The sequence below is a fragment of the Haliotis rubra genome, unplaced genomic scaffold (assembly GCF_003918875.1).
Source record: "Haliotis rubra isolate DU_JTF1 unplaced genomic scaffold, ASM391887v1 Scf141, whole genome shotgun sequence".
NCBI lineage: Eukaryota > Metazoa > Mollusca > Gastropoda > Lepetellida > Haliotidae > Haliotis > Haliotis rubra.
The window spans coordinates 437,539-465,257 of record NW_025765348.1 but is presented as its reverse complement, the minus strand read 5'-3'; the positions used below and the strand labels follow the sequence as shown (position 1 = coordinate 465,257).

The following is a 27,719-nucleotide window of genomic DNA, read 5'->3' as shown; positions in this document are numbered from 1 at the left end:
GGTGGGTTGGGCTTTGCAAGGAATTGAAAATATGAACCAATTTGGAGATTGCTAGAGTTTTTATTACTGTTATTTTACCAATAAGTGTTAAATTTCTTTTCTCCAAGATGCTAAGAGTGCTATTAATTTCCTCCAGTCTCTTTCTGGTGTTGATTACCCATAAGTCTTCAAGATCTGGTGTAAATTTAATACCTACATGTAGTACATCATTCAATTTTCAGATCATTAAATATTTTATCAATAGATTTAGCTTTTGATCTACTCCAGATTGCTTTTGATTTATCTAAATTAATTTTCAAACCTGACATTTTGTGAAAAGTATTAATTAGAGTGTTAAGCAGAGTACAAACTCTCTTCGGTTCCATCAAGAAATAGTTTAGATCCAATTTATATTCATTGTCATTTATGACAATACCTTTGATGGTTTCATTATTTCTTATCATGCAACCAAGAATCTCAGCAACAAAGAGGGAAAGATATGGGGATAGTGGGTCTCCCTGTCTACATCATCTTTCATTTGCAAAGAAGTCAGAGACATTACCATGTTGGATAACACAAGATGTTGTTTCATAAGTTAATATATTTATCCATCTTATCATTTCAGGGCTAAATTCAAATTTAAGTAAAACTAGGTTGATAAAATCTTTTGAAACAGTCTCAAACGCTTTTTTCAAAATCAGTCAGAATCAGCAAACCAGGAATGTTTTGTTTCTTTGTTTCAAACATTATATCATTTAACAATCTTGTATTTTCACTAATAGTCCTGGCCGCTATAAAACCAGTTTGGTTCGAGTGAATAAGTTCATCTAAAGTAATTTTAATCTATGTGCAATGCAGGAGCTGATAAGTTTATACAAAGCAAACTGATTGGCCTCCAGTTTTGAAGTAATGTTCTAGAGCTACTGACATTTGCTTTTTGGACAATGAATTTGTTTTCGTGATTTATTTTTTAACGTTTCAGGTTTGATCAGCCACTCTCATTTTGATAGGTGGTCTGACGTATTTCTGTTCGCGGTGTGTGACACCGGACGAGGTACATTTGCTCATTTAATAATTCTACACCAACTATTGTTTGGTATTTCAACAGATCCAGACAATTTGGCCTGGAAACTTTTAAAGTGATGGTCCTTAGCAAACTGAAAGGTGTATACATCGCAATATCTACGTTCATAATCTACAAAAAACACCAGTCTGAAGATGAAGTATTCAATATAACACTTTTTATGGACAGATAACTTCTTTGTTACAGTAGATGCGACGTTTCAAGCAAATGATGAAAAATGGATCTTATTTCACGGTCAGCAGCAACTAATAGAAGTGCCACATATCCGCAAAGATCGATCATTGTCTGGTTACTGAATATTTTACTGTAGTGTCTAGTAAAACTGTTCTCTTACATTATTCAACCCGACGATCCACTGAACTCGATGACTGAGCAGAGAGAAACATACCGGTGCATCACTGATTACCGTGGGAAATATCATCAAATATACCCTAGCAAAGAACAAATTCCAACAGATCGATATACTGATGACCATGAAACATGAATTCATCAGGATGGTGTCAACAGATGTCTTCTGTAACACCATCTCAGACTGAAAATAAGTATCGGGTATGGCCACCATTAACAGTGGCACAAGCCAGATAACAGCACCACATCATCACATTACATTACATTGATATACATTTATATAGCGCTAATATCCAGTCTTAAGAAGACTGCTCAAGAGCGCTGCTGAACTCCGTATGCAATGCTGAACAAATGAGTTTTTAATCTGGATTTGAAAGTACTGAATGTCTCTACTGATCGAAGAGAGAGGGGTAATTTGTTCCACAAAGCTGGGCCGACAACCTGAAAAGACCTTTCACCAAATGTTTTGGTCCGGCTGACTACTGTCTGGCACATGTGTTGTTGTGATGACCTCAGATGGCGTGTTGGTTGATATTCTTGCACAAGGTCTGAGAGATATAAACTGGTGCCGTGTTGTGCAAGGCTTTGAACATCAGTACCAATATTTTGTAATGGATACGTTGTCGGATGGGTAACCAGTGCAATGTCATCAGAACACATCGACGCACAGGCAAGCGCATATTTGCGCAAAGTTCAGAGAGAAAAATGACCAATCTTCGCACGCATATAGGGAGACTGGTCATTTATCTCTCTGTTGCGCAAATCTATTTGCGCTACAATTTGCCTGTGATCGACGACACACGATGGTGAAGAAAGACTTGTGTGATTGTCGCATTAGGTATGATTTGGAAGCCGGTTTGGAACAATGTTTCATTTCATCCAGCACATTTCCGATTAACGAAAGGATGGAGGATGGTTCACAGGTCCCGACACCTCTCAAAGTTCCATCGATAAAACCATGTCTGCACACCATTACGACCGAATGCAGAACGTAGACCTACATGATTGTCAGCGTAACGCTCTATCAACGACGCCGGTGGCCATCACGGTTGTCGGGATAAAACCTCAACTCTCTTACAAATGGACTTGCCCCCAGTCGAGTAACCACAAGCTGAGGCTCTCATTTCGAATTTCAGAAAAATTGGACGTACAGCTAGAGGTCGTGGACAGAGATCGTGCTCTTGTAATCGGTGACTTAACAAGAGATGCCAGGATGTGAAAGTTGCAGCCTGAAACCAATTTCGCAGATGCCGATGCGGCGTTACTTGTAGACGTTCGGAACGTCGCTGGTCACGATTATTGCTAATGAGCTCGAGGTGTGTGTGTGTGTGTGTGTGTGTGTGTGTGTGTGTGTGTGTGTGGTGTGTGTGTGTGTGTGTGTGTGTGTGTGCATTTTGTGCGTTAGAAGCGTCACACACAAGACCCGGTTTCGATTCCCCACATTTGTACACAGTGTGAAGCCCATTTCTGGTGTCCCTGACCCTTGACGATCGTATCCCGATTGCGTAAATCGATGCTAATGGATTGTCTGGTCCAGACTAGATTATTCACAGACCGCCACTGGAATATTGCTGTGCGGCATAAAAATTAACTCACTTACTCTGCTGTCCTCCGCCGTGATGTTGCTGGCATATTGCTAAAAGCAGCGTAAAACCAAATTCACTCACCCACTCTGGTGTCCCCCGCCGTGATATTGCTGGAATAGGCCTATTGCTAAAAGCGGCGTTAATCCAAACTCACTCACTCACCCACTCTGGTGTCCCCCTCCGTGATATTGCTGGAATAGGCCTATTGCCAAAACCGGCGTAAATCCATTATTATTATAATACTGTGATATCGATAATACGATCTGGGTGTCCCCCGCCGTGATATTGTGACAAGTATATAACGAGTATAAATCCAAATATTATTATAATAATAATGTGATATCGATAATACGATCTGTTGGATCTCGAGTAGACTGGATGGAGGCGGCAGAGTAGCCTAAGTGGTTAAAACGTTCGTTCGTCACGCCGAAGGCCGGGTTCTGGTGTCCCCCGCCATGATGTTGCTGGAATATTGCTAAAAGTGGCGTAAAACGTTAACCATGCTCACCATCTTGAAGACACTGGTGTATTGGATGGAGCGGCTGCCTGGGGATCGAAGGTCGGGCGTTCGATTTTCAAACTGCGTCATACCAAAATCAGGTTAAAATATGGTATTTGTTCTTGTCATCTTTGGCGCTGCAGCATTGTATCTCAGATGGATAAAACTGGCATAATATGTGGATATATGGAATTAGTGCACGCACGCACATAGATACAGATCGAAATGTTCGTGTCAGCAATATATGAGTCAAATAATCTTTCACGGGTCGTCAAACCCTGTTTCACCACGTCTTAGCGTCTCTCGTGAGGAGGGTTTCGTTGTGTGTTTTTCTATGACCTTATTAGTTGTCATGAAGACGGTCATGTTCGTGTAGATGATGGTGTTGAAAGCGGTCACGGTGGTCTCACTCACTCACCGTTGCTAATCTGTCGATACCAGCCCAAGAATGATCCAGTGTTGTTGCAATGAACACCACAACACCTTCCAAAAACATTTTGTGCAATTCCAGTTTCGAACAATCAACTTGCACGATGCCGCTCATTTTCAGTTTGGCATAAACTTCACCGCTGATGACAGCGGTGGGGTAGCCTTAGTGGTTAAAGCGATTGCTCGTGAAAAAAACCCCAAATCTGTCACAAAATTACACGGCGAAGAAATTAGGACCGTTCTCATTAATAATGGCCTACTCCGGTGATAGCCTAGTGGTTAAAGCGATTGCTCGTCACGGCGAAGACCCGGGCTCGATTCCCCACATGGGTACAATGTGTGAAGCCCATTTCTGGTATCCCCCGCCGTGATATTGTTGGAATATTGCTAAAAGCGGCGTAAAATAAACTCACTCACTCACTCATTCCAAGGAATCTTTGGGACTCTTTGTATTAAAAGAAATCCCAATAGCATATGTAATAATATATAATATAATACATAATGTAATATGCGCACTCACTCACTCATTCACTTCGTTGATGCATGTCATCGCAGCTACGTTAGTCGTTGTTCAAGATATCAATCACTGGATTGTCTGGTCGAGACACGATTATATACAAAAGTACAGAGCGACGTCATATAGCTTGATCATCACACACCAGAGTTAAACAACAAAACAACTACATATATAAATCTACGACTATATGGGCTATCTGCTACTGCTGGAATAAAGTGCATTATTTGATTTTATACCATTTTAACTGCAAGAAAATGATAACAATGATTTGTGGTATTTTCTTGGATCACTATTTAACTGTTGACTGGATAGTATCGAAATCTGTATGATTTTGACACAAGGCATCGTGACCCGCCCTTGAAGAGATGTGGTGTCCAAAAGTCAGTTCATAAATTCAGTATCGTGTGTGTCCACCATTGGAGTTGATGCAGACTTAACAACAACGACACATTGACGCCACTAAGCGATTGAAGAAAGCTTGGAAAATACTGTTCAATGTCTGAGCCAACGCTTATCCAAATTCAGCCAACGTCAATGGCTGATTCAGGACTTAACGTAAATGATGCTGCATTTCATCCCAGGCGTGCTCGATATGGAACATGCAGGTCCGGAGAAACAGCTGGTCAGGGGCGAACCAGAATGTACTGCTGTCTCAGGGAGTCTGTCACAACATGAGCGACATGTGGACGGACATAATCTTGCTGAAGCATGAAGTTACCTCTCTTTCCTTGAATGAACGGCTGCACATGAGGCCCAATGATCTCATCCATGTATCGCAGAGCAGATTGCCATTGACAATGACAACGCAAGTTGTGCCCAACCATGAGATGTGATTCACCCCCATATCGTAACGCTTTCGCCACCAAACTGCTGACGATGAACAACGCTAGCGTCAACATACCGTTCATCTCGCCGTGAAAACCTTTGCCCCACCATCTGAGCTCTCCAGATGAAATCTCGTCTCGTCAGTGAACAAAACACCATCCCAATCCTGTTTCATGTGCCGTAGATGCTGTCTGCACCAGGCAAGACGTGCCTGTATCGTTGGAGCACAATTGGAGGTATCTCAGGGCCGGATGTTGGACTCCAGTCGGTTCCGTACAGTCCTGGAACTGATTGGACGTCAGCCAGGAATGGTCCGAGCATTCAAACTGGCAGTCTGGAATCGATTCCTCAGATAGGTCAGCCAAATGTGGTTGCCTTGCTGACGTGACGTCGTGTTCCCATTATGTTGAAAATCCCTCCAAAGAGATGAGATCGTGTTTCGATGGACACCAAAGTGTCTGGCCACTTCATTTTAAGCCATTCCAGTCTCTAGCATACCCACGGAGCGGAGACAAATCAATTGAAATAGAGCAATGTTGGGTGCGGAGAGTCCTGGTGACCGTGGCAGCTTCATGATGTTTAGGGAGACTCCTGAGAGTTTCTAGGACTTCAGTCCTGCCCCACAACGAAGCACATGTAATACATGATATGGTCTCACCTTAGGCAAGTGACTTTCTTCAAACTTGCCTCTGTTCACCAAGCAGAAAATGGGTACCCAGTGGGATAAGTCATGTGACTATTAACCTTCTAGCGCCTCACAGTCAGCTTGGGTTATCCAGGTTAATAATAATGACATTGTCTCTTAGCGCTTTGAGCATGTACCTTGTACATGGAAGGTGCATTATAAATTCACAATTATTAAGGCGCATTATAAATTTACAATTAATATTTAGGGTTATTTTTATAACTTTTCAAATAGATTTTATTTCATGCAATTTTATGTTATGCACAGTTACTTTTTTCCGTCAGTATATATTCAGCACAACAGAGCATTCTGTTCAATAGAACGGTCTTTAAAATGTTTTATGCAATGATAAATCTTCAGTCGTGGTTAATTAAGTCCGTGCAGCTAGGCTGTACAGGGGAATGTATCTTTCTTGAGTGCCCTCAGTGTCTTATCCATGACAACCAAAACATAATATTTTCACAGAGTGTGTGTGTCACTTTAATCATTTGTACAAGAAGGATCTAGCAAAACACCACTCAATAAAACTGCAGAAAATCAATATCCTTTTAGATCAAACACTGCCCATTACTCTACACCTTTCACAATGGATAAATATTAAACTCATCTTTCAGTATAGTTTGTTTGCCGTTTCATGTCAAAACACACGTTTGATTGTCAACACCAGATTCACAGTAAATGGACAACATACAGGCAGGTGTAGAAAGCACGTTATTGATGGCAGTGTGTTTATTCAATTTTTCAGATGTTTGCTGTCGACTTTGTTGACGGCACAACGGTAATGGAGTAAGATGTAAGATGATTTTATAACCCGACAGGAGTAACCGGTTCTTACAGCTGAATGCGCAAACGCCCGCGTGAACGCGACACAGCTATTTCGATTGGTTGGTTGGTTTGTTGTTTAACGCCACACTCAGCAATTTTCCAACTGTATGGCGGCGGCCTGTAAATAATCGACTCTGGGCCAGACAATCCAGTGATCAACAGCATGAGCATCGACCTACGCAAATGGGATACGATTACATTTGTCAACCGAGTCAGCGAGCCTGACCACCCGATCCCGTTTGTCGCCTCTTACAAGTATGGGTTACTGAAGACAAATTCTAACCCGGATCTTCACTGGTCCATTTCAATTGGTACATTTGTGTCTCACTGTGAACATTTCAGTACCAAGTTGGCATAGTGTATGGATGTTGGAAGTCATTGTATTAAAATAGTTTGTAGTATTAGTAGTAACAGAGGTGGTAGTAGTGGTGGTAGTAACAGGAGCAGTAGTTGTGGTAGTAGCTGTAATAGAAGCCGTAGTAGTGGTGGTAACATTAGACAATTGTAGTATTAATAGCAGTGGCAGCAGTGGTACTGAGTGACTGAGTAGTAGTAGTACGCCGCTTTTAGCAATATTCCAGCAGCAGTAGTATCACGGCGGTGGAACACCAGGAATGGACTTCACACATTGTACCCATGTGGGGATTCGAACCCGGGTCTTCGGCGTGGTCAGCGTGACGAGCCAACGCTTTAACCACTAGTAGACTAACCCAGTAGTAGTAGTAGTAGTAGTAGTAGTGGTAGTAGTAGTAGTAGTAGCAGTAGTAGTAGTAGCAGTAGTAGTAGTAGTAGTAGTAGTAGTAGTAGTAGTAGCAGTAGTAGTAGTGAGTAGTAGTAGTAGTAGTAGTAGTAGTAGTAGCAGTAGTAGTAGTAGTAGTAGTAGTAGTAGTAGTAGTAGTAGTAGTAGTAGTAGTAGTAGTAGTAGCAGCAGTGGTAGTATTAAGCGTGGTAGTAGTGTTTATGATATCAGTTAGTAGTAGCGACAGTACTTGCAGCAGTAGTAGTTACAATACGCACTCGTGAGTGAGTACGGTTTTACGCCACTTTTGACAATATTCCAGGAATATCACCCGGGGACACCAGAAATGGGCTTCACACATTGTACCCATGTGGGGAATTGAAGCCGGGTCTTCGGCGTGGTCAGTTCACAAATTCAGTACCGTGTGTGTCAACCACCACTAGGCTACCCCACAGCCCTACGCACTAGTAGTAGTAGTAGTAGTAGTAGTAGCAGTAGTAGCAGCAGTAGTAGTAGTAGTAGTAGTAGTAGATGTGTTAGATCAGGACACTTCTGAGATTCGAAACCAGAATCCCATACTTCTGCTACCCTAGGGGACGCAACTCTGTAAGGTAATATCGACGCCCTAGAGAACTGGGTAACCCTTCCCCTGTTTGCGCACTGAATCCCTGTTCTCTAATCGCCTGTGCTAATGAGAAGCTACAGTAGAAGATGGCACGATAAACCACAATAGGAACACATATCCTTTCAATACGCGTGTCAAGAACTGCGTGGGATGCGCGAGCACTCTAATAAATTGCACTGACGTTAACACGTATTGTATATTGAATACAACTTCATGACCTGGTCATTGTACGTTCCGTTTCATCCGAACTCTACCTGAACGCTTCATAAAATGGTGCCGATAGACTAAAGAAGACATAATATATACCACTCTGTTGCTAGGTAGACCATTATTTTGGCACTAATTATGTCGCGAAATAATTAGGTTGTGGTCAGGTGTTCTGGGAGTCGGTGTTCATCTGGATGAGCGATCGAGGTACAATGATTTTGCCAGATTGCCATCGACCATTTCCAAGTCTCTGATGATGTTGGTTTGAGTGACAGATTGTTAATAACTTCTCTATCACAGCGACGTGCACTCATATGGATATAAACAACGCCTTTCGTGAAACACATTGAGCGAGACATTAACTAGTGTCACGAAGTACAGGAACGCCTGAAATTAATTTCTGCATTAATCTGTCGTATCCGCAGCGTCTACTGATGGTTGCCTGGAAGAAGTGTGTTGTTTAGACGTTTCAGACTGGGGGGTTCATAATTGCATGCGTTCACGGATGCAAACGGATCAAAGTCGGTACATCGAGAACAGTATTTGTCACGTGTAAACTGTCAACCAGTGCAGCAGATCGTCGATTCATCCAAAATAAGTCCTTTCCGCCTCAGGTGACGAAGTGAATCTCTTTGGTCATGTGGACAATGCGTCCGACCACATATTTGAAGGTCCGTGGTTCGAATCCCGTATCGGGGTCGATTGCAATTGTCCGACGTTATTTCTGTAAATTCATTTAGTTTCGATACACATTACCAGAGATTGTCTTGGTTTATTTTCTTTCAAAGGGGCGATTGGGTAGCCTTGTGGTTAAATCGTTCGCTTGTCACGTCGAAGACCCGAGTTCGATTCCCCATATGGTAATGTGTTAAGCTAATTTCTGTGAGTGAGTGAGTGAGTGAGTGAGTTTAGTTTTACGCCGCACTCAGCAATATTCCAGCAATATGGCGGCGGTCTGTAAATAATCGAGTCTGGACCAGGCAATCCAATGAACAACAGCATGATACCATTTCTGTGTCCCCCGCCTTGATATTGCTGCTGGAATATTGCTAAAAGCGGCACAAAACTCACTCACTATTGTCTTTCAGTCGGATCAGTTCTTGCTACTGCTAAAAACAGATCTGACTTTATCTCATTATTGGTCACGCCAGAACGATCTTTCATTCCACCAATTACAGCGTCGCTTATAGTCCGTTTGACTTCATTTGGGACCGATGAATTGCTCACTAACACAAAATCTAATACATGCAACAAAATCAAACTTTGCACAGCGAAAAGTGCTTTCACTTCACGTTTCACTTGTCACTTTTCGCTATTTGTTACGAGGGAGGACCACTTGCTGGTAGAACAGCCAGGTGTGCGAGTTGTACGTGTGAAATTGAAATTTCACTGCACACGCTTGTTGGTTATTTGGCTGTTCTACCATCAATTGGTCCTCCCTCGTAAGAAATAGCGAAAAGTGACAACAAAATAATGATCGTTTGTTAAACAACTTTTTTATTCGGGTGTCTAAAATTATGAGACAAATTTTATCAGAGTTGGTCTGTCGATTTCATGTGACTGTGCAAAGTTTGATTTTGTTGCATGTATTAGATTTTGTGTTAGTGAGCAATTCATCGGTCTCAAATGAGGTCAAACGGACTGTACCTGGTCAGGAAAGTTACACTCGGACCATCATGCGACTCTGGGATAGAGAAACAGGCAGAACAGACTGTTCGACTACATTCGTCACCATTCGTCTCATTCCGTAACCCGCATTCGGGTTGTCCCGAACTAGTTGGCCGGGAATGACTCCGTTGATATCGTCGTCAAGCTCTCGCTTCAAAGACGAAATATTTGACCGAAGTAGAGTTCACACAGCCCTTTGGAAGTACTGCAATAAAATCTCAGCCATCTTTAAGGCATTCCATTGGGCTCTTTTGTTCAATTTTCAAATTCTGAATCAGGAATTTTGTTATAATACTTTCCAAAGCGTAGTGAAAAGAGGTGCATGCTCGAAACCATGTATTGCTCGAGAAATCTGTTTTCTGCTTGACTAAAGTTTCCGTGTGGTTGTTCTGAATGAACAGAACAGAAATTCTGCTAACCTAACCTGAAGGTCATTTCATGACGACTTTTCGAAAACTTTAACCAGCAAGTGAAATTTCTTACATATAAAGTTCATGTATATCTGTATATTTATAGTGCGTTTGGCTCAAAAGCGGACCGATGAATTGCAATCTAACTAAAAACTAATAAACATATAATACTCAATGAAACGCTGATCATAATCAAAATATCAGACCAACTCTGTGATTTGTTTAGCAGAATTTATGTCCTAAAATTAAAAAAGTTGTTTAACAAACTATCATTAAAATATTGACACAGTTCACTATTTGTTACGAGGGAGGAGTGCAGAGAAAGGGACAGCCAGGTGTTTAGAGAAGCACGTGCACAAGTGCCGACAAAGTTATTGATTCATTAACCTGTACTGTGCCGTCTCCATCCTTTCGTCCTTTTCTCTGCACTCCTCCCTCGAAACAAATAGTGAACTGTGTCGATATCGTGTCTTGTACAGTTGTAAACCCGTTTCACCAGCTGGACCCCGTTTCACAAAGCTCTCGTAAGCCTAAAGTCTCGTAACTTTTCTCGTAGTATTCCTACCTTCTATACTGTAACATTGACTTGCGATAGTTAGTCGTAGCCCTGCACGAGCTTTGTGAAAGGGGGCCAAGATCCATAGCATATCTCAGCACAATATTGCTGTGTGTGGTCTCAGTGTGACTAAAACGCATCTAATAGAGAGATTAGATTTCATTTTCGTTCTTCAAGAATTTATTTGAATATATTGTCAATGCCGTCTTTATGAAGCTGGTCTCTTCAGATTGAACGCCTGATGATCCGGGTTAGAATTGATCTTCAGTAACCCATGCTTGTCGTAAGAGGCGACTAACGGGATCGGTGGTCAGACTCGCTGACTAGGTTGACACATGTCATTGTATCCCGATTGCGCAGATCGATGCTCATGCTGTTGATCACTGGATTGTCTGGTCCAGATTCAATTACTTAATGACCTACGCCATATAGCTGAAATATGTCTGAGTGCGACGTAAAATTAAACTGACTGACTCTCTCACTCTGCATTTTTTTATTGTTTGAAATTTTTATCCACATATTTTGTGCTATATATGTATGTTTTCATTATATCAGGTGTACAAAGTGGACTTTACATATATATTTTCCATTGTTTAGGGTCGGAGTAGGTAAACCAAATTCCAAAAAGTACCGTCTAAACGAATACAAGGTGCGTCTCTTTACGTTTACCACCCAACCCACCAATAATCGGATATCTCAGATGCAGATGAGGTAAACTCCACACACTGAATCGTTAGCCTTACAATATGATGAACACAAGCCACTTTAGGGTTGTCGTTCATTTTGTTGTTTGTATTGCGCGTCATATTTCGTTTCATTGTGTGCAGATGTGTGAAATCCATTTGTGGTGTCCCCCGCTGTGATATTGCTGGAATATTGCTGGAATATTGCTAAAGCGGTGTAAAACCATATTCACTCACTCACTCATTGTGTACAGGAGTGGTGGGGTAGCCCAATGGTTAAAGCATTCACTCGTTACGCCCCGGGTTCGACTCTCCGCATGGGTACAATGTATGAAGCCCATTTCTGTTGTCCCCCGCCATGACATTGCTGGGATATTGCTATAAGCGGCTTAAAACTAAACTCACTCACTCACTGTGTACATGATTTCCGTGTCAATGTTACACCAGACGTGTATGACAAGAGCATAGATGGATGTGTCAATGTTACACCAGACGTGTACGACAAGAGCCTGGATGGATGTGTCAATGTTACACCAGACGTGTACGACAAGAGCCTGGATGGATGTGTCAATGTTACACCAGACGTGTACGACAAGAGCCTGGATGGATGTGTCAATGTTACACCAGACGTGTACGACAAGAGCCTGGATGGATGTGTCAATGTTACACCAGACGTGTACGACAAGAGCCTGAATGGATGTGTCAGTGTTACACCAGACGTGTACGACAAGAGCCTGAATGGATGTGTCAATGTTACACAAGACGTGTACGACAAGAGCCTGAATGGATGTGTCAGTGTTACACCAGACGTGTGGATGTGCATCACAAGAGCCTGAGATGGATGTGTCAATGTTACACCAGACGTGTGTGTCACGACAAGAGCCTGAATGGATGTGTCAGTGTTACACCAGACGTGTACGACAAGAGCCTGGATGGATGTGTCAGTGTTACACCAGACGTGTATGACAAGAGCCTGGATGGATGTGTCAGTGTTACACCAGACGTGTACGACAAGAGCCTGGATGGATGTGTCAATGTTACACCAGACGTGTACGACAAGAGCCTGGATGGATGTGTCAGTGTTACACCAGACGTGTATGACAAGAGCCTGGATGGATGTGTCAGTGTTACACCAGACGTGTACGACAAGAGCCTGGATGGATGTGTCAATGTTACACCAGACGTGTACGACAAGAGCCTGAATGGATGTGTCAATGAACTGAATGTGGTTAGATCTCGTGTGTACAGTTCGATATCCCACAGATATATCATGTCCGCACAACAACCTACAACATTTATGGTTGTGTTATTTCAAATCCCGATCCAGGGAATTCCTCACACGACATGGAAGACTTCTAAATAATTAATTATCCGCAATGTTGTTTTAAAAAAGGTGTTTGTTTAGACAGTGTTGACCAATTTCCTGTTATTTATCTGGTTCAATCGAATATGTTGGAAATGACTTTTCTCAGGCAATGGTTGCGCATAAACAGTCGGACTAAAGAAAGTAAACCCTTCAATATTGGATTTGCCGTTACTGTTATGGAAACAGTCGTGGAAACGCTGTAAACGTAAGGACCCGTGAAGATCCGGGTTAGAATTGATTTTCAGTAACCCATGCTTGTTGTAAAATGCGACTGACGGGGTCGGGTGGTCAGGCTCGCTGACTTGGTTGACACATGTCACCGTATCCCAGTTGCATATATCGATGCTCATGCTGTTGATTACTGGATTGTCTGGTCCAGACTCGATTATTTACAGACCGCCGCCATATAGCTGGAATATTGCTGAGTGCGGCGTAAAACTAAACTCACTCTTCACTAACTCACTGTAAACGTAAGGTCGGAAGCACAACTGTGATACTATATCACATCTATTTCCATCGAACAATCACTTCTTGTTGGTTCCTTTTCAGCCACCATCAAACACGGCTGTATACTTTCCAAGGAAGACACGTGGAGATCCGGGGTAGAATAGGTCTTCAGCAACCCATGCTTGCCACAAAAGGCGACTATGCTTGTCGTAAGAGGCGACTAACGGGATCGGGTGATCAGGTTCGCTGACTTGGTTGACACATGTTATCGGTTCCCAATTGCGCAGATCCATGCTCATGCTGCTGATCACTGGATTGTCTGGTCTCGATTATTTACAGACCGCCGCCATATAGCTGGAATATTGCTGAGCGTAAAACTAAACTAACTCACTCAATCACTTTCCAAGGAATGATAACGCAATATGGATGGACAAGTTCTAGTGAGAGCGACGTTTCGGTGTAGGTTCTAACACTTGTCAAGCAAATGAGGAACAAAATAAGGATTGAGAGACATATATACAATTCTAATTCAACTTCGTATGAAACACGAGTTCTGACTGGTCAATGCTATAAATTTCCGACCGTACAATCAGCATATACGGTCGCAATTTTAAAACCGATTCACCAAAATCTTTGAATGTATCCCTACACTATTTGGGTAACGCTGTTTTCAGGGCATTATCATTTGCAGAAGCCCTAGGTATGTTAAATCCCCTATTCCGCTAAAATGGATGGAATTTGTGTTGAAAAAGACAAAACAGTATCATAAATTTAATTGTAAGTTTACTTCAAACAACTCGCAACGGTCTGCTCATTTCTGATAACTAGAGGGCGGTTTCATGACAATTTCGTCCATTTTAGCTTTAACACTATGATTTATTCATCATTGTCAGATTTAGTCAGTGTGCACATAATAAACGTGTTTAAGTTTGAAGAGTGAACTACTTTTTCTGGCGATTGTGTAAGTTCAAGGAGTGATATGATTAACCTTTGACCTAGAGTAACTTTGACCTGGCTTCAATAATGAATTTCTTTCACGAAAAAATGCGTAAAAAGAGTTGAATTAGAATAGGGATAACTGTACTATGTTTGGCGAATTGGGGACGTATACCGGTGGTTATATAGCCGCAGATTTAACGTTATATCGGCTCCGCTTACGCGTCCACCGGTGTACGTCCCCAATTCGTCAAACACAGTACAGTTATCCCCTAAGTGTGAGCTCCGTGGTGTAGTGGTTAGAGCGTCCGCCCGGAGAGCGGAAGGTCGCGGGTTCGATCCCCGACCGTGTCATACCAAAAGACGTTAAAATATGGTACTTGTTGGTCCCTGCCTGGCGCTCGGCATTAATGGGTACAACAAGGACTGGTCGGCTCGGAGTCAGTATAATGTGTCTGAGAGGGGTATTCATTCTTCGCTGCGGCATGGTATCTCAGTGGGCTAGCACTATAAAACCAGCTGGGCTGGGCTAGTACAAGCAGCCGCACATACACATACACACGCATGCACGTCGTCATATGCGCGAAATATTCTCAAGCACGACGTTAAACCCAATTTCACCTCACCTCACCTAAGTGTGAGGGGTGTTTCTACATGACAATAGGGTTATGGCTGCAATAGCATAGAGAAGCCAGTTAACAATAGCAACACATTGCTTAAGATACTAAGCGTTAACACTTGCAGCCAGCAGTGTAAACAAAGGGACAGTGAAGACTGTTTCGTCCATACATTGTTATCCTTCCCCACTGCTACAACTTCTAAATGCCTCTTATTATTTTTACATTCTGTAGCATGGCAGTCTACATCTTGCTCCAAAACTTATATTGTCTGCCCAGAAATATGAAATCATAGGCGGATCCAGAGGTGGGGTGCAGGGGTGCGCACCCGACTTTTGTCCTGAAAGTTTATTACATGACCCGTGAAAATGGGTGAAAATATAGTGTGCACCCCCAACCCCCCACCCCTTTTCTCAAGAGTGTGCCCTAACCCCACTTCCCACCCCCCTTTTTTCCCTCAAAAAGCTGTATCTGCTCCTGTGAAGGGATGGGAGGGAAATGTTACCAACGGGGTTTGTAAATTACCAAGTATAATCCCGGTACGATGACACCTAATCACCCACATTACCTGACCACCAGTCCATATAATCGCCCCGCCAAGATTTGGGACTTACTCCAGGTCCCACGTAGATAGTTCTAACAGGAGTCCTATTGCCGGTGATCTAATATGGCATATCAGTTTGAAACAGGTAACCTCTACAACGTTGAACATGGCGCGACGCGGCCCTGTCTGAGGCTGTCAACCACCTCCAATCCCCTCAATCCCAAAGAAGCATTAAAACTACAAGACTCGCTCAGATAGGATAAACCTTCGTCGCTATTTTGTAAATATATCAAAAGCAGTTTTGCGCACCTGTTATGTGACTGTGTTATTCATCGTGTATCAGTGTTCCAGGTGTCAAACATTGTATATGTGCATAATCACAAATGATATCATTTTGATTCTGGTGTCCCCCACATTGCTAAAAGTGGAGTAACAATAAACTCACTCACTCATTCCAAGGAATATTTTGGACTCTTTGTATTAAAAGAAATCCCAATAGCATATGTGATAAAATATAATAATGATTCAATTTCTGTTAAAGGAAGGGCTTTTCTGGGTTTGTTATTTTGCAGCAATATATATATACTTCTTACAGTGACGTCACAGATACTGTTGTTAGTGCACAGAGGTTCTGCATATTGCAGTGTGATTTACTTCATTACTGTATCAACATCAGGTTGTATCTATTAGAACCGGGACTAGGTCGGTCTTTGTTCCATTCATGATTTATATTGTCGGAGTGTATACAGAGTATATTTTATTGTGTCCGAGAGCGTATATCCCCGGTGGGGTATAATTGTAGATCCCTAATATCGATTTTCTTTCAATCAGCTAAGTAACAATGTTCTCAGCCTGAAAGATACATGTTAATTTCCTGTCTCCAGAGATTGTACAAAGGCCCTAAGATTTACATCACGTTCGTGTCCATTGACATCGAGGAAAGGAAAGGTATAATTATTGTAATGATTAGCGCTTTTGGCGCAGCTGCGTTAATTAAAGACAAACAGAAAACAACTGTGGAATATGTTGCAATCCGTCCAAGTGTCTAAATGCTCACTCTCGGGGACCCCACTTGCCCAGAAACCCCTCTTGCTTACATAAGGAGACCCAACTTGCCCAGAAACCCTCTTGCTTACACAAGGAGACCCCACTTGCCCAGACAAAAACCCTCTTGCTTACTCTCGGAGACCCCACTTACCCAGAAACCCCTCTTGCTTACACTCGGAGACCCCACCTACCCAGAAACCCCTCTTGCTTGCACTTGAAACCCTACTTACTTAGAAACCCCTCTTTTCGGGCAATCACTGTCTGGATTAAGCTATACTACAGATATGTCGATAGAGAAAAACAGAAAACAACTGTGGAATATGTTGCAATCCGTCCAGGTGTCTAAATGCTTACACTCGGAGACCCCAGTTGCCCAGAAAACCCTCTTGCTTACACAAGGAGACACCACTTACCCAGAAAACCCTCTTGCTTGCACTCGGAGACCCCTCTTGCTCAGAAACCCCTCATACTTACACGCGGAGACCCCACTTGCTCACAAACCCCTCTTGCATACACTCGGAGACCCCACTTCCTCATAAACCCCTCCTGCTGACGCTCGGAGACCCAGCTTCCTCAGAAACCCCTCATACTTACACTCGGAGACCCCACTTGCTCAGAAACCCCTCTTTTCGGACAATCACTGTTTCCATTAAGCTGTACTCGAGATATGTTGATAAAGACAAACTGAAAACAATTGTGGAATATGATGCAATCCGTCCAGGTGTCCAAATGCTTACACTCGGAGACCCCATTTGCCCAGAAACCCCTCTTGCTTACGCTCGGAGACCCCACTTCCCAAGAAATCCTCCTGTCTACACTCGGAGACCCCACTTTCCCAGAAACCCCTCTTGCTTACACTCGGAGACCCCACTTGTTTAGAAACTCGTCTAGCTTACACAAGGAGACCCCACTTGTTTAGAAACCCGTCTTGCTTACACAAGGAGACACCACTTGCCCAGAAACCCCTCATGCTTACACTCGGGTTCCCACTTGACCAGAAACCCTCTTGCATACACTCGGGTTGCCACTTGCCCGGAAACCCGTCTTGCTTACACTCGGAGACCCCACTTGACCAGAAAACCCTCTTGCATACACTCGGAGACCCCACTTGCCCCAAAACCCCTCTTGCTTACACTCGGAGACCCCACTTGCCCTGAAACCCTTCTTGCTTACACTCGGATACCCCACTTGACCAGAAACCCCTCTTGCATACACTCGGAGACCCCACGTGCCCCAAAACCCCTCTTGCTTACACTCGGAGACCCCACTTGCCCCCAAAACCCTCTTCCTTACACTCGGAGACCCCACTTGCCCAAAAACCCTCCTGCTTACACTCGGAGACCCCACTTGCCCCCAAAACCCTCTTGCTTACTCTCGAAGTCCCCACTTGCCCAGAAACCCCTCTCGCTTACACTCGGAGACCCCACTTGTTCAGAAACCCGTCTTGCTTACACAAGGAGACACCACTTGCCCAGAAACCCCTCATCCTTACACTCGGAGACCCCACTTGTTTAGAAACTCGTCTTGCTTACACAAGGAGACCCCACTTGTTTAGAAACCCGTCTTGCTTACACAAGGAGACACCACTTGCCCAGAAACCCCTCATGCTTACACTCGGGTTCCCACTTGACCAGAAAACCCTCTTGCATACACTCGGGTTGCCACTTGCCCGGAAACCCGTCTTGCTTACACTCGGAGACCCCACTTGACCAGAAAACCCTCTTGCATACACTCGGAGACCCCACTTGCCCCAAAACCCCTCTTGCTTACACTCGGAGACCCCACTTGCCCAAAAACCCTCTTGCTTACACTCGGAGACCCCACTTGCCCAAAAAACCCTCTTGCTTACACTCGGAGACACCACTTGCCCCCAAAACCCTCTTGCTTACTCTCGGAGTCCCCACATGCCCAGAAACCCCTCTTGCTTACACTCGGAGACCCCACTTGACCAGAAAACCCTCTTGCATACACTCGGAGACCCCACTTGCCCCAAAACCCCTCTTGCTTACACTCGGAGACCCCACTTGCCCAAAAACCCTCCTGCTTACACTCGGAGACCCCACTTGCCCCCAAAACCCTCTTGCTTACTCTCGGAGTCCCCACTTGCCCAGAAACCCCTCTCGCTTACACTCGGAGACCCCACTTGTTCAGAAACCCGTCTTGCTTACACAAGGAGACACCACTTGCCCAGAAACCCCTCATGCTTACACTCGGGTTCCCACTTGACCAGAAACCCTCTTGCATACACTCGGGTTGCCACTTGCCCGGAAACCCCTCTTGCTTACACTCGGAGACCCCACTTGACCAGAAAACCCTCTTGCATACACTCGGAGACCCCACGTGCCCCAAAACCCCTCTTGCTTACACTCGGAGACCCCACTTGCCCAGAAACCCTTCTTGCTTACACTCGGATACCCCACTTGACCAGAAACCCTCTTGCATACACTCTCGGAGACCCCACGTGCCCCAAACCCCCTCTTGCTTACACTCGGAGACCCCACTTGCCCCCAAAACCCTCTTCCTTACACTCGGAGACCCCACTTGCCCAAAAACCCTCCTGCTTACACTCGGAGACCCCACTTGCCCCCAAAACCCTCTTGCTTACTCTCGAAGTCCCCACTTGCCCAGAAACCCCTCTCGCTTACACTCGGAGACCCCACTTGTTCAGAAACCCGTCTTGCTTACACAAGGAGACACCACTTGCCCAGAAACCCCTCATCCTTACACTCGGAGACCCCACTTGTTTAGAAACTCGTCTTGCTTACACAAGGAGACCCCACTTGTTTAGAAACCCGTCTTGCTTACACAAGGAGACACCACTTGCCCAGAAACCCCTCATGCTTACACTCGGGTTCCCACTTGACCAGAAAACCCTCTTGCATACACTCGGGTTGCCACTTGCCCGGAAACCCGTCTTGCTTACACTCGAGACCCCACTTGACCAGAAAACCCTCTTGCATACACTCGGAGACCCCACTTGCCCCAAAACCCTCTTGCTTACACTCGGAGACCCCACTTGCCCAAAACCTCTTTGCTTACACTCAGAGACCCCACTTGCCCAAAACCCTCTTGCTTACACTCGGAGACACCACTTGCCCCCAAAACCCTCTTGCTTACTCTCGGAGTCCCCACATGCCCAGAAACCCCTCTTGCTTACACTCGGAGACCCCACTTGACCAGAAAACCCTCTTGCATACACTCGGAGACCCCACTTGCCCTGTCAAAACCCCTCTTGCTTACACTCGGAGACCCCACTTGCCCACAAAACCCTCTTGCTTACACTCGGAGACCCCACTTGCCCAAAAAACCCTCTTGCTTACACTCGGAGACACCACTTGCCCCCAAAACCCTCTTGCTTACTCTCGGAGTCCCCACTTGCCCAGAAACCCCTCTTGCTAACACTCGGAGACCCCATTTGTTCAGAAACCCGTCTTGCTTACACAAGGAGACCCCACTTGCCCAGAAAACACTCTTGCTTACACTCGGAGACACCACTTGTTTAGATCCCGTCTTGCTTACACAAGGAGACACCACTTGCCCAGAAACCCCTCTTGCATACACTCGGGTTCCCACTTGCCCTGAAACCCTTCTTGCTTACACTCAGATACCCCACTTGACCAGAAACCCCTCTTGCTTACACTCGGAGACCCCACTTGCCCCCAAAACCCTCTTGCTTACACTCGGAGACCCCACTTGCCCAAAAAACCCTCCTGCTGCTACACTCGGAGACCCCACTTGCCCCCAAAACCCTCTTGCTTACTCTCGGAGTCCCCACTTGTTCAGAAACCCGTCTTGCTTACACAAGGAGACACCACTTGCCCAGAAACCCCTCATGCTTACACTCGGGTTCCCACTTGCCCAGAACCCCTCTTGCTTACACTCGCAGACACCACTTGCCCAGAAACCCGTCTTGCTTATACAAGGAGACCCCACTTGCCCTGAAGCCCCTCTTGCTTACACTCGGATACCCCACGTGCCCAGAAACCCGTCTTGCTTGCACTCGGGAACCTCGCTTGCTCAGAAACCCCTCTTTTCGGGCAATCACTGTCTTTTATTAAGCCATACTCCAGATTTGTCGATAAGACAAACAGAAAACAACTGTGGAATATATTGCAATCCGTCCAGGTATCTAAATGCTTACACTCGGAGACCCCACTTGTTCAGAAACCCGTCTTGCTTACACAAGGAGACACCACTTGCCCAGAAACCCCTCATGCTTACACTCGGGTTCCCACTTGCACAGAAACCCCTCTTGCTTACACTCGGAGACCCAGCTTGCCCAGAGGCCCACCTTGCTTTCACTCGCAGACACCACTTGCCCAGAAACCCGTCTTGCTTATACACGGAGACCCCACGTGCTCAGAAACTCCTCTTGCTTACACAAGGTGACCCCACTTGCCCAGAAACCCCTCTTGCTTACAATCGGATACCCCACTTGTTTAGAAACCCGTCTTGCTTACACAAGGAGTCCCCACTTGCCCAGAAACCCCTCTCTGCTTACACTCGGGTTCCCACTTGACCAGAAAACCCTCTTGCATACACTCGGAGACCCCACGTGCCCCAAAACCCCTCTTGCTTACACTCGGAGACCCCACTTGCCCCCAAAACCCTCTTGCTTACTCTCGAAGTCCCCACTTGCCCAGAAACCCCTCTCGCTTACACTCGGAGACCCCACTTGTTCAGAAACCCGTCTTGCTTACACAAGGAGACACCACTTGCCCAGAAACCCCTCATCCTTACACTCGGAGACCCCACTTGTTTAGAAACTCGTCTTGCTTACACAAGGAGACCCCACTTGTTTAGAAACCCGTCTTGCTTACACAAGGAGACACCACTTGCCCAGAAACCCTCATGCTTACACACTCCGGGTTCCCACTTGACCAGAAAACCTCTCTTGCATACACTCGGGTTGCCACTTGCCCGGAAACCCGTCTTGCTTACACTCGGAGACCCCACTTGACCAGAAAACCCTCTTGCATACACTCGGAGACCCCACTTGCCCCAAAACCCCTCTTGCTTACACTCGGAGACCCCCCACTTGCCCAAAAACCTCTTTGCTTACACTCGGAGACCCCACTTGCCCAAAACCCTCTTGCTTACACTCGGAGACACCACTTGCCCCCAAAACCCTCTTGCTTACTCTCGGAGTCCCCACATGCCCAGAAACCCTCTTGCTTACACTTCGGAGACCCCACTTGACCAGAAAACCCTCTTGCATACACTCGGAGACCCCACTTGCCCCAAAACCCCTCTTGCTTACACTCGGAGACCCCACTTGCCCACAAAACCCTCTTGCTTACACTCGGAGACCCCACTTGCCCAAAACCCTCTTGCTTACACTCGGAGACACCACTTGCCCCCCCAAAACCCTCTTGCTTACTCGGAGTCCCCACTTGCCCAGAAACCCTCTCTTGCTAACACTCGGAGACCCCATTTGTTCAGAAACCCGTCTTGCTTACACAAGGAGACCCCACTTGCCCAGAAAACACTCTTGCTTACACTCGGAGACACCACTTGTTTAGATCCCGTCTTGCTTACACAAGGAGACACCACTTGCCCAGAAACCCCTCTTGCATACACTCGGGTTCCCACTTGCCCCCAAAACCCTTCTTGCTTACACTCGGATACCCCACTTGACCAGAAACCCCTCTTGCTTACACTCGGAGACCCCACTTGCCCCCAAAACCCTCTTGCTTACACTCGGAGACCCCACTTGCCCAAAAAACCCTCCTGCTTACACTCGGAGACCCCACTTGCCCCCAAAACCCTCTTGCTTACTCTCGGAGTCCCCACTTGTTCAGAAACCCGTCTTGCTTACACAAGGAGACACCACTTGCCCAGAAACCCCTCATGCTTACACTCGGGTTCCCACTTGCCCAGAACCCCTCTTGCTTACACTCGCAGACACCACTTGCCCAGAAACCCGTCTTGCTTATACAAGGAGACCCCACTTGCCCTGAAGCCCCTCTTGCTTACACTCGGATACCCCACGTGCCCAGAAACCCGTCTTGCTTGCACTCGGGAACCCCGCTTGCTCAGAAACCCCTCTTTCGGGGCAATCACTGTCTTTATTAAGCCATACCCAGATTTGTCGATAAGACAAACAGAAAACAACTGTGGAATATATTGCAATCCGTCCAGGTATCTAAATGCTTACACTCGGAGACCCCACTTGTTCAGAAACCCGTCTTGCTTACACAAGGAGACACCACTTGCCCAGAAACCCCTCATGCTTACACTCGGGTTCCCACTTGCACAGAAACCCCTCTTGCTTACACTCGGAGACCCAGCTTGCCCAGAGGCCCACCTTGCTTTCACTCGCAGACACCACTTGCCCAGAAACCCGTCTTGCTTATACTCGGAGACCCCACGTGCTCAGAAACTCCTCTTGCTTACACAAGGTGACCCCACTTGCCCAGAAACCCCTCTTGCTTACAATCGGATACCCCACTTGTTTAGAAACCCGTCTTGCTTACACAAGGAGTCCCCACTTGCCCAGAAACCCCTCTTGCTTACACTCGGGTTCCCACTTGACCAGAAAACCCTCTTGCATACACTCGGAGACCCCACGTGCCCCAAAACCCCTCTTGCTTACACTCGGAGACCCCACTTGCCCTGAAACCCTTCTTGCTTACACTCGGATACCCCACTTGACCAGAAACCCCTCTTGCATACACTCGGAGACCCCACGTGCCCCAAAACCCCTCTTGCTTACACTCGGAGACCCCACTTGCCCCCAAAACCCTCTTCCTTACACTCGGAGACCCCACTTGCCCCCAAAACCCTCTTGCTTACTCTCGAAGTCCCCACTTGCCCAGAAACCCCTCTCGCTTACACTCGGAGACCCCACTTGTTCAGAAACCCGTCTTGCTTACACAAGGAGACACCACTTGCCCAGAAACCCCTCATGCTTCCACTCGGGTTCCCACTTGCCCAGAACCCCTCTTGCTTACACTCGCAGACACCACTTGCCCAGAAACCCGTCTTGCTTATACTCGGAGACCCCACGTGCTCAGAAACTCCTCTTGCTTACACAAGGAGACCCCACTTGCCCAGAAAACACTCTTGCTTACACTCGGATACCCCACGTGCCCAGAAACCCGTCTTGCTTGCACTCGGGAACCCCGCTTGCTCAGAAACCCCTCTTTTCGGGCAATCAGTGTCTTTTATTAAGCCATACTCCAGATTTGTCGATAAAGACAAACAGAAAACAACTGTGGAATATATTGCAATCCGTCCAGGTATCTAAATGCTTACACTCGGAGACCCCATTTGCCCAGAAACCCCTTTTGCTTACACAAGGAGACCCCACTTGCCCAGAACCCCCTCTTGCTTACACTCGGAGACCTCACTTGCTCAGAACCCCCTCTTTTCGGACAATAACTGTCTGGATTAAGCTACTCCAGATATGTCGATATGGATCACATTAACAATGCTAAGTAATGCTCATTCATACGCAGTGTCAGCATCATTAACGTTTTGATTCTTCTGGAATGTTTAAACAGTTTGATTTTATTTTAAGGATCGAAACACGTAAAGATGTTTCTGTAAATATGTGCACATGACGTTTTCACGCTGGTATACGGGTTCAGCTGGTATCTTTTTCTAAGGACTTTCCTCGCGCTGGTATAGGAATTCAGCTGGTATAGGGATTCAGCTGGTATAGGGATTCAGCTGGTATAGTAAATCAGCTGGTATAGGGATTCAGCTGGTATAGGGATTCAGCTGGTATAGGGATTCAGCTGGTATAGTAAATCAGCTGGTATAGGGATTCAGCTGGTATAGGGATTCAGCTGGTGTAGTAATTCAGCTGGTATAGTAATTCAGCTGGTATAGTAATTCAGCTGGTATAGGGATTCAGCTGGTATAGTAATTCAGCTGGTATAGTAATTCAGCTGGTATAGTAATTCAGCTGGTATAGTAATTCAGCTGGTATTCAGCTGGTATAGGGATTCAGCTGGTATAGTAATTCAGCTGGTATAGGGATTCAGCTGGTATAGGGATTCAGCTGGTGTAGTAATTCAGCTGGTATAGGGATTCAGCTGGTATAGTAATTCAGCTGGTATAGGGATTCAGCAGGTATAGGGATTCAGCTGTATGTTTGTCTGTAGGTCCTAACGCTGATAACGATGTGTCTACTAACCGCTAAATATTATGCATATGAATATGTAGCTGTTCATAAACAATACCACTACGATACTATCTTCCACATGACGCTAATTACAATGTCCAGTCAAATGTTGGTAATGAGCATCTTGTCGTGGAACACACGCCCCTATTGCAGCAGACTAATATATATATATATATATATATATATATATATATATATATGTGTGTGTGTGTGTGTGTGTGTGTGTGTGTGTGTGTTTGTTTTGCGAATGAACCTTGTGCAATGTCCATGCCATATCCTTTAATTTTCTACCCAACGACATAAATTGTTTTGAATATGTCTACTGTTCATATGACTGACACGAAATTCGAATTGGGCCTTTGTTTCCAAATCTTGGAGAGAATGTTTGTTAGTTGTTCCATCGTTAAAAAACGGCTGATCCTACATACTTGGTGTCAGTCGTAGTAGAAACCCCAGTTGCGTAGATCGATGCTCATGATGTTGATCACTGGAATGTCTGGTCGAGACTCGATTATTATCAGAGAGCCGCCATATAGCTGGAATACTGCTGAGTGCGGCGTAAAACTAAACTCACTCTTAGTAGAAACCGTTCAAGTTGCTAATAAAATGTCCACAGTTTTAAATAAGCTAGCGTTCAGCTGTACAGCAGTTTGTTGTATTCACCATGTGTGCCACATGAAATATGCTGACCCAGCACGGTGTAATGTACAAAGGTACTGCTCATGTTGATAATTGAAGCTGCTGTATCCATCTGAAGTGTATAAGAATCATTGTGTTTGCAAGGATATATGATTCTGCAAGTAATGACCGGCCAAGATTCGATGTTGTTTCAATCAAGTCACAACACGAGGATAATTAAGGTTTGACAGAAGTCAGCGATCTGGCCTAATGACCATGGCGCACGGGATGTCAACGTGGAGTAGGACACGTGTAGTGGGACAGACCCTGAAGTAAATATATCCAAGAAAGCCCACGCAAGTCTAGAAAATGTGGCAAGTCTAGATTTCCTCAGCTTCAATGAAGAAAGTCTCACACCCCTTTTTCATTATATTTTATTATTTTTTACTATGAACTTTTTTTCAGTAAAATATGTTCATTTCAGAGACTAGTCTAAATGTTAGTATGCCTGTCCTGTTATTGCTAACGACGGTTATCGCCCAACTGACACACACCCATTTGACAGACAGTCGATTGACAGACACTGAACTAGAAAGTTAATTAGGGTAACACCTACGGGTATAATGGAACATTCCTCTGTCTAATGAGTAGAGTAGGTTGAGTCAGAAACAGGTTCGTTACTGAGCAGTTTGATTGTGTGTAAATAGAACTTATGTTGTCATTAAATGATAATCCGTCTCAAAATTGTTTTTACTATCAGTTACTATGGAACATAAAAAAACCTCACTGAGAGGTTTGATTGTGTTTATTGATTGAAACATATTTTATTCATTCAAGAAAAGGATTGGGCACAAGTTATTCAGCTATAAAAGCCTTCTCCCAATAATAGGATATGTACAACAGAAGTTGAGAAAATGTTTTGTTTCAGAAATATAGAATTATAAATGTGAAAAATATTTAGGTGCACATTTTTCTTTCAGTTGCGTACCTCAGTCTTGTACATGGTTGGCTAAAATTATTGGAGTTTCTTAACTCATAGCTTGTCCGGTTGCTGATTGCAGGTGGGAGAAAATCTGATGTTGTTCTATTTATTAGGAACTTTCAATTCTGAAATGCTCTAATCATTTTAGATGTAGGTTTTGGCAATATTTTCAATATGATTATGCCACCTCTCGTTAGACGAGAAGGTTAAACCGAATGTTTATAAAAATCAACTGTTTTTATATTGCAGCAATCAAAATTCAAAATGTCTTTTCGGTCACCTTTCAAAGTAAGTAATATAACTTTTTTTTCTTGTGTTATATTTGGACTGTGCCATTATAATGTGTAGGTAACAGGTAGTAGCAGGTAGGTAGGTAGGTAGGTAGGTAATGAATTAATTATTTAGGCATCAAGAAAAGGACGACAAATAAACAGACGCGTCCTTATACTGACTGACTGAGTTTGGTTTAACGCCGCTTTTAGCAATATTCCAGCAACATCACGGCGGGGGACACCAGAAATGGGCTTCACACATTATACCCATGTGGGGATTCGAACCCGGGTCTTCGGCGTGACGAGCCAAAGCTTAACCACTAGGCTACCCCTCCGCCCCGCCGCTGAGTCCTTATAAACCTAACATCGATGACAATGATCGTGTAGTAAATGTTGTATGCAATTCATGTGCCTGAAAAATAATTGTCATGCTATACATGGATCAGAAATCTGAAAATACTTGCACTGCCGGAATACCTTTTTGTTCTAAAAAAAAACCCCTAAAAACAATAATACAAACTATCAGGGGTGTTTCCAAATATCGGCACCCGATGAGATTCCGGCTTTCTGCTCACATGCTTGTTTTGGTTGCTGAAATTCATCTTCACGCCCCATTTCTAATATCGAAATCATTAAAGGTCACGGTGTTCTCAAAGTCTGCTTGTCTGTCCTCGAAGTCGGGACCCGTGAAGATCCGGGTTAGAATTGGTCTTCAGCAAGCCATCCTTTTCGTAAGAGGTGACTAACGGGATCGGGTGGTCAGGCTCACTTTTTTGGTTGAGACACGTCATCGTGTCCAAATTGCGTAGATCGATGCTCATGATGTAGATCACTGGGTTGTCTGGTCCCTCACACACCTAAGCCGCTGGAGCCAATCTCCCAGACACTTAGACTCAGACACCCAGTCATACCCATATGTAATCCAGTCAGTCACATTCACTCATCTAGCTTGCATCAAGTTATTCTTTACACCACTCACCCAGCTCCATACACAAGCTTCATACACTCCAGTCTGTCATATTCTTATCGGGGCGGTGGGGTAGCCTAGTGGTTAAAGCGTTGGTTCGTCACGACGAAGACCCGGGTTCGAATCC

General features: G+C 44.9%; 1 long non-coding RNA gene across 1 annotated transcript; it reads right to left on the bottom strand.

The window, feature by feature from the left end:
• Positions 1–25,192, bottom strand: LOC124269004. Its single transcript, XR_006896399.1, has 3 exons — positions 25,178–25,192; positions 13,476–13,485; positions 1–139 (listed from the first exon to the last, which is right to left on the bottom strand). It is a non-coding gene; the product is annotated as an uncharacterized LOC124269004 (long non-coding RNA).
• Between the last annotated feature and the right edge of the window lie 2,527 nt (positions 25,193–27,719).